We start from the raw sequence: 7,227 nt of genomic DNA on the forward strand, positions 1-7,227 counted from the left end.
CCCTCTGAGGCTGGAGAGCAGTCACACAGGGGGAAAACATCCAAGGAAGATGGTCAAGTCTTCCTTGGATGTTTTCATCTCCACATAAATGTTCTGGAGTTAAGGGCCATTTAATAACTGCAGACACAGTACGCACTGGGACGGGTGCCCAGCATCCTCTACGGACTAAGAGAAAAGGATTTACCGGTAGGTATTAAAATCCTATTTTCTCTAACGTCCTAGAGGATGCTGGGGACTCCGTAAGGACCATGGGGATAGACGGGCTCCGCAGGAGACATGGGCACTTTAAGAAAGACTTTAGTTCTGGGTGTGCACTGGCTCCTCCCTCTATGCCCCTCCTCCAGACCTCAGTTTGATACTGTACCCAGTGGAGACTGGGTGCTTTTCAGGAGCTCTCCTGAGCTTTCTGACAGAAAGTATTTTGTTAGGTTTTTCATTTTCAGGGAGCACTGCTGGCAACAGACTCCCTCATCGAGGGACTGAGGGGAGAGAAGCAGCCCTACTCTCTGAGTTGCAAGGTCCTGCTTCTTAGGCTACTGGACACCATTAGCTCCAGTGGGATTGGTACGCAGGATCTCACCCTCGCCGTCCGTCCCAGAGCCGCGCCGCCGTCCCCCTCGCAGAGCCGGAAGATAGAAGCCGGGTGAGTATGAGAAGAAAAGAAGACTTCAGAGGCGGCAGAAGACTTCATGATCTTCACTGAGGTAACGCACAGCACTGCAGCTGTGCGCCTTTGCTCCCATACACCTCACATACTCCGGTCACTGTAAGGGTGCAGGGCGCAGGGGGGGCGCCCTGGGCAGCAATATAAACCTCTTTTGCAAAAATATAACATATATACAGCTGGGCACTTTATATATGTATAAGCCCCCACCAATTTTACAGTTTAAGCGGGACAGAAGCCCGCCTCCGAGGGGGCGGGGCTTCTCCCTCAGCACTCACCAGCGCCATTTTTTCTCCACAGCACCGCTGAGAGGAAGCTCCCCGGACTCTACCCTGCTTATACCACGTTAGACAAGAGGGTTGAAAAGAGGGGGGGGGGGGGGCACATAATTCGCAAATTACATACAGCAGCACTACTGGGCAAACATTAAGTTACTGTTTTATTCCTGGGTTATATAGCGCTGGGGGGTGTGCTGGCATACTCTCTCTCTGTCTCTCCAAAGGGCCTTGTGGGGAAACTGTCTTCAGAAAAAGCATTCCCTGTGTGTGAAGTGTGTCGGTACACGTGTGTCGACATGTCTGAGGAAGAAGGCTATATTAGAGAGGAGCGGGAGCAAATGAATGTGGTGTCTCCGCCGACAGCTGATTGGATGGATATGTGGAATGTTTTAAATGCTAGTGTAAACTCATTGCACAAAAGATTAGACAAGGCAGAAGCTTTGGGACAGTCAGGGTTTCAACCCATGCCTGATCCTATGTTGCAGGGACTGTCAGGGTCTCATAAGCGCCCACTATCCCAGATTGTTGACACAGATACCGACACGGATTCTGACTCCAGTGTCGATTACGATGATGCAAAGTTACAACCAAAATTGGCAAAATCCATTCGATTTATGATTATGGCAATAAAAGATGTTTTGCACATCACAGAGGAACCCCCTGTCGCTGACAAGAGGGTACATATGTACAAGGGAAAGAAGCCTGAGGTAACCTTTCCCCCCTCACACGAGCTGAACGAGTTATGTGAAAAAGCTTGGGAATCTCCAGATAAAAGACTGCAGATTTCCAAAAGGATTCTTATGGCGTATCCTTTCCCATCAACGGATAGGTTACGATGGGAATCCTCCCCTAGGGTGGACAAAGCATTAACACGCTTATCCAAGAAGGTAGCCCTCCCGTCCCAGGATACGGCTACCCTCAAAGAGTGTGCTGACCGCAAACAGGAGATTACCCTGAAGTCCATTTATACACATTCAGGTACCTTACTCAGACCGGCAATTGCGTCGGCCAGGGTGTGTAGTGCTGTAGCGGCATGGACAAATACCTTATCTGAGGGGATGGATAGCCTAGACAAGGATACTATTTTATTGACCCTGGGGCATATAAGAGATGCTGTCCTATATATGTGTGTATGCAAACTACAGGTGGTGCTGCAGGGCCCACACCCTTTTACTTGTCTTGTAGAGCAGCTCTGAAGCTGTTACAGTGCCCAGCTGCTGCAAGAAATCAGCTTGAATGCTTCAGGGGCTTGGGCATGGCCAACATGAGCCCCACACCGAAGGAGGGTGGGGGTGTTTAATGCAAACTTGGGGTTATCCAAGCGCCGCAAAAGGCCGCCATGCCCTGCATGCCCCTTTTCTCTTTTCATATACAGATGAGGGTTCCAGCCAACTTTGGCCCACTGCTTGGATGACATCACCGTATGCAAATCCGTCTGCTGCAGACCTTCCCCCAGGAATGCTTGCAATAGTTGTTGCATATGGTTTAATGTCTGAGGGTGCTTCAGTATTAGGCAGCCTTCCGCCCTCCCATGTTCATCTGAAAAGATGTGGTCTCCCTGCAGTTGTTGTCCCCAGACGAGAGTTCCCTTGTGCTTCCTCAGTTAAATCTCCTTAACTTGACGGGGGTGTGCCCGAGCAGCCACCCTCCCCAGCCCTATCCCAACACATACTTATCTTGCATATGAGATCTCTTAATCATGAAGATAGTTCTCACAGGTTGAGGTTCATCCTGGCCCCGCTCCCCGCTGGAGAGCGCTGATGGGGACAGCAGCGGGGCTTCAGCAGAAGGGTGAGTACGTGTGGCCAGAGACCTCCCTTCCCATGTGCAGGCCTGCAGAGTCTGCCGCGCAGGATGGGGCATGTGGCACTCTCCCTCCCAGGGGCTCTTCCAGATGTAGCTCCTCAGCAGTATTTTTCCCGGGCTGCGCGGCGCTCTCCCCGACTGGCATCCGCCCTGGAACACTGCCTTCCTCAACGCAACATCAGCAGGGGGCCCTGGCCTCATCACCATCCCAGGTCTTTCTCATGTATGTATCATGTATGTGTGTGTGATATATGTATGAATCATATATGTTTGTGATATATATATATATATATATATGTATCTATCTATCTATCTATCTATCGTATGTGTGTGTATATATATGTATCTATCATGTATGTATGTATCTATCTTGTATGTATCTATCTATCTATCTATCTATCTATCTATCTATCTATCGTGTGTGTGATATATGTATGTATCTATCATGTATGTGTTATATGTATGTATCACACCTTCCTCTATACATATACATACATACATACACACACACACACACACACACACACACACCTATATCTGTACGTACACTGACATACACACCAACATCTATACATTAACACGCTGACCCCTAAACGTACACCAACGTACCCACACCTGCATCTATACCTACACATGCTGACACGTGGACGTACACCGGCTTACCCACATGTGAATCTATACATACATGTGCTGACACCTGGACATACACTGATGTACCCACACCTAACATCTATACATACACATGCTAACACCTGGACGTATACAGACGTACCCACATTTGCATCCATGCATATATAGATGTAGGTGTGTGTACGTCAGTGTACGTCCAGGTGTCAACGCGTGTATGTATAGATGCAGGTGTGGGTACGTCTGTGTATGTCCAGGTGTCAGAATGTGTATGTATAGATGCAGGTGTGGGAAGGTCAGTGTAGGTTCAGGTGTCAGCGCGTGTATGTATAGATGCAGGTGCTTGTATGTCCAGATGTCAGTGCATGTATGTATAGATGCAAGTGTGGGTACGTCGGTGTATGTCCATTTGTCAGCGCGTGTATATATAGATGCAGGTGCTTGTATGTTGGTGTATGTCCAGGTGTCAGCATGTGTATGTATAGATGCAGGTGTGGGAATGTTGGTGTATGTCCAGGTGTCAGGGCGTGTATGTATGGATATTAGGTGTGGGTACATCAGTGTATGTCCAGGTGTTAGCGCATGTATGTATAGATGTATATATACACACACATACGATAGATAGATAGATAGATAGATAGATAGATAGATAGATATTATAAGGGCACGGTCGTGCCCTTATATTAAGGCTGAATCGAACAAACGGAATTCTCCCATAGGGAACTTCTGAGATGGGGGCATGGTGTTTGAGGGGCTACACCTCAAAACTGATTGGACGTACTGAGCTGAAATTTGGCATGGGCGTGTAGAATCGTCACCCGGTGCTGCATGCCAAATTTCAGGGCAAAATAATAAAAAATGAGGAATTGGGAGTAACCTAAAGTTCCAACTGTCAGTTTTTTTCTGTGACTTCCTTTGTGGCTTTTTGACACCGTTTTCCTATAGAGTGAATTAGATATTTTTTGGGAAGGCATAACTCCGGATAGAGGACGAATTAAGACTTGGGGTTTGTTTTACTAGATAGAGTATGCCCCAGTGTAGTGCCTTTTGGGGTTGTGGTTTTTCAGAAAGTTATAGGGTTTTTTTAATTAAGAGAAATATGCCCCATTATAGAGATAGGGCTTTTCAATTTGTTGCGGCTGCGCAGTGGCCGCCAGGAGAGCGAGAGTGAGTGAGGGAAGGGGTCTCGTGCAGGCTGAGGTTATAAAAGTAGCTGCTGGCGGCGGGAGGAGAGCCAGCGGTTCCTGGGTGTGTGCACCTGCGGTCCCTTACAGACTGCAGCGACCCATTAGGACTGTGGAGGAGAGGGGTAGCGGCATAGCAGCCGCAGGCTTACCGAAAGTGCTCACTACTGAGCAATATGGTCCCCTTACCCGAAGTGGGAGCCGCAGCGGGAGGAATAGCTGGAGTTGCGCCGCAGGAGAAAGTCAGAGGACATCCAGAAGAGACATCCGGTGCAGCGCTGACTCCTGACTGACAGCGCTTGCCTACTGAGCGGTGTGGTACCCCCACACCTGAAGCGGGTGCGGGAGCGGCAGCGGCAGCCGGAGAAGACAGCTGTGCTGCACGGAAGAAGTCAGGCAGCAGCACCAGCGGGCTGAGGTGGGGAGGATCAGTATGGTCCCTTACGTGCGGCTCACATTCAGATCCATCCGGCTCCCTTCCCCTCCTCCCCTGCACCCTTAGCAGCCTGCCCCCACATCTCATTCACCCACCGCCGCAGACTCCTCCCCCACACGGTTATTATAATAAGGCCACCCCCCTACCCCCTTCCCTCCCTGCTGTGTGTCCAGCCACCCCCCCCTCACCTGCTGTGTGTCCGGCCTACCACCCCCCCTCACCTGCTGTGTGTCCAGCCCCCCCCCCTCACCTGCTGTGTGTCCAGCCCCCCCCCCCTCACCTGCTGTGTGTCCGGCCTACCCCCCCCCCCTCCCTGCTGTGTGTCCAGCCACCCCCCCCCCTCACCTGCTGTGTGTCTGGCCTACCCCCCCCCCTGCTGTGTCCAGCCCCCCCCCCTCCCTGCTGTGTGTCCGGCCTACCCCCCCCCCCTCCCTGCTGTTTGTCTGGCCTACCCCCCCCCTCCCTGCTGTGTGTCCAGACCCCCCCCCTCACCTGCTGTGTGTCCAGCCACCCCCCCCTCACCTGCTGTGTGTCCGGCCTACCCCCCCCTCCCTGCTGTTTGTCCGGCCACCCTCCCCTCCCCTGCTGTGTGTCCGGCGGCCTACCCCCCCCCTCCCTGCTGTGTGTCCGGCCTACCCCCCCCCTCACCTGCTGTGTGTCCAGCCCCCCCCTCACCTGCTGTGTGTCCAGCCCCCCCTCCTCCCCTGCTGTGTGTCCGGCCTACCCCCCCCCCTCCCTGCTGTTTGTCCGGCCACCCTCCCCTCCCCTGCTGTTTGTCCGGCCACCCTCCCCTCCCCTGCTGTGTGTCCGGCCACCCTCCCCTCCCCTGCTGTGTGTCCGGCCACCCTCCCCTCCCCTGCTGTGTGTCCGGCCTACCCCCCCTCACCTGCTGCGTGTCCAGCCCCCCCCTCACCTGCTGCATGTCCAGCCCCCCCCACCTGCTGTGTGTCCAGCCCCCCCCCCCCTCACCTGCTGTGTGTCCAGCCCCCCCCTCACCTGCTGTGTGTCCAGGCCCCCCCCTCACCTGCTGTGTGTCCAGCCCCCCCCCTCACCTGCTGTGTGTCCAGCCCCCCCTCACCTGCTGTGTGTCCAGCCACCCCCCCTCCCCTGCTGTGTGTCCGGCCTACCCCCCCCTCTCTCCCTGCTGTTTGTCCGGCCACCCTCCCCTCCCCTGCTGTGTGTCCTGCCTACCCCCCCCTCCCTGCTGTGTGTCCAGCCACCCCCCCCTCACCTGCTGTGTGTCCGGCCTACCCTCCCCCCCCCTCCCCTCCCCTGCTGTTTGTCTGGCCACCATCCCCTCCCCTCCCGTGTGTTCGGCAACTCCCCCCTCTTCCTGCTGTGTTTGGCCACCCCCTCCCCTCCCTGCCGTGTGTCCGGTCACCCTCCCCTCTCTGCTGTGTGTCCAGCCACCCCCACCCCCTCTCTGCTGTGTGTCCGGCCACCCCCCCAGACACGCAGCGCCTGACACACACAGACATGCAACGCCTGACACGCATACTAATATGCAGCGCCTGACACACGCACACACACAGCACCTGACACACACACACACACACACACACACACAGCACCTGACACACACGCACACACACAGCACCTGACACACACACACACAGCACCTGACACTAACACGGACCTGACACACGCGCATACACTCACACGCAGCACCTGACACACACGCAGCACCTGACACACGCACACACAGACGCAGCACCTGACACTCACACGGACCTGACACACACGCACACACGCGGCGCCTGACGCACATAGACACGCGGCGCCTGACGCACACGCGGCGCCTGACGCACACGCGGCGCCTGACGCACACGCGGCGCCTGACAGACACGCGGCGCCTGACAGACACGCGGCGCCTGACACACACGCACAGGCAGCGCCTGGCACACACGCACAGGCAGCGCCTGGCACACACGCACAGGCAGCGCCTGGCACACACGCAGCGCCTGACACACATAGACACGCAGCGCCTGACACACACAGACACGCAGCGCCTGACACACACAGACACGCAGCGCCTGACACACAGGCAGCGCCTGACACACACGCACACGCACAGGCAGCTCCTGACACACGCAGCGCCTGACACACGCAGCGCCTGACACACACGCACCTGACACTCACATGCTCCTGACACACGCAGCACCTGACATACTCACACGCAGCACCTAACACACACGCAGACACGCAGCATCTGACACACACACACGCAGCACC

The sequence above is a fragment of the Pseudophryne corroboree genome, unplaced genomic scaffold (assembly GCF_028390025.1).
Source record: "Pseudophryne corroboree isolate aPseCor3 unplaced genomic scaffold, aPseCor3.hap2 scaffold_818, whole genome shotgun sequence".
Classification (NCBI taxonomy): Eukaryota; Metazoa; Chordata; class Amphibia; order Anura; family Myobatrachidae; genus Pseudophryne; species Pseudophryne corroboree.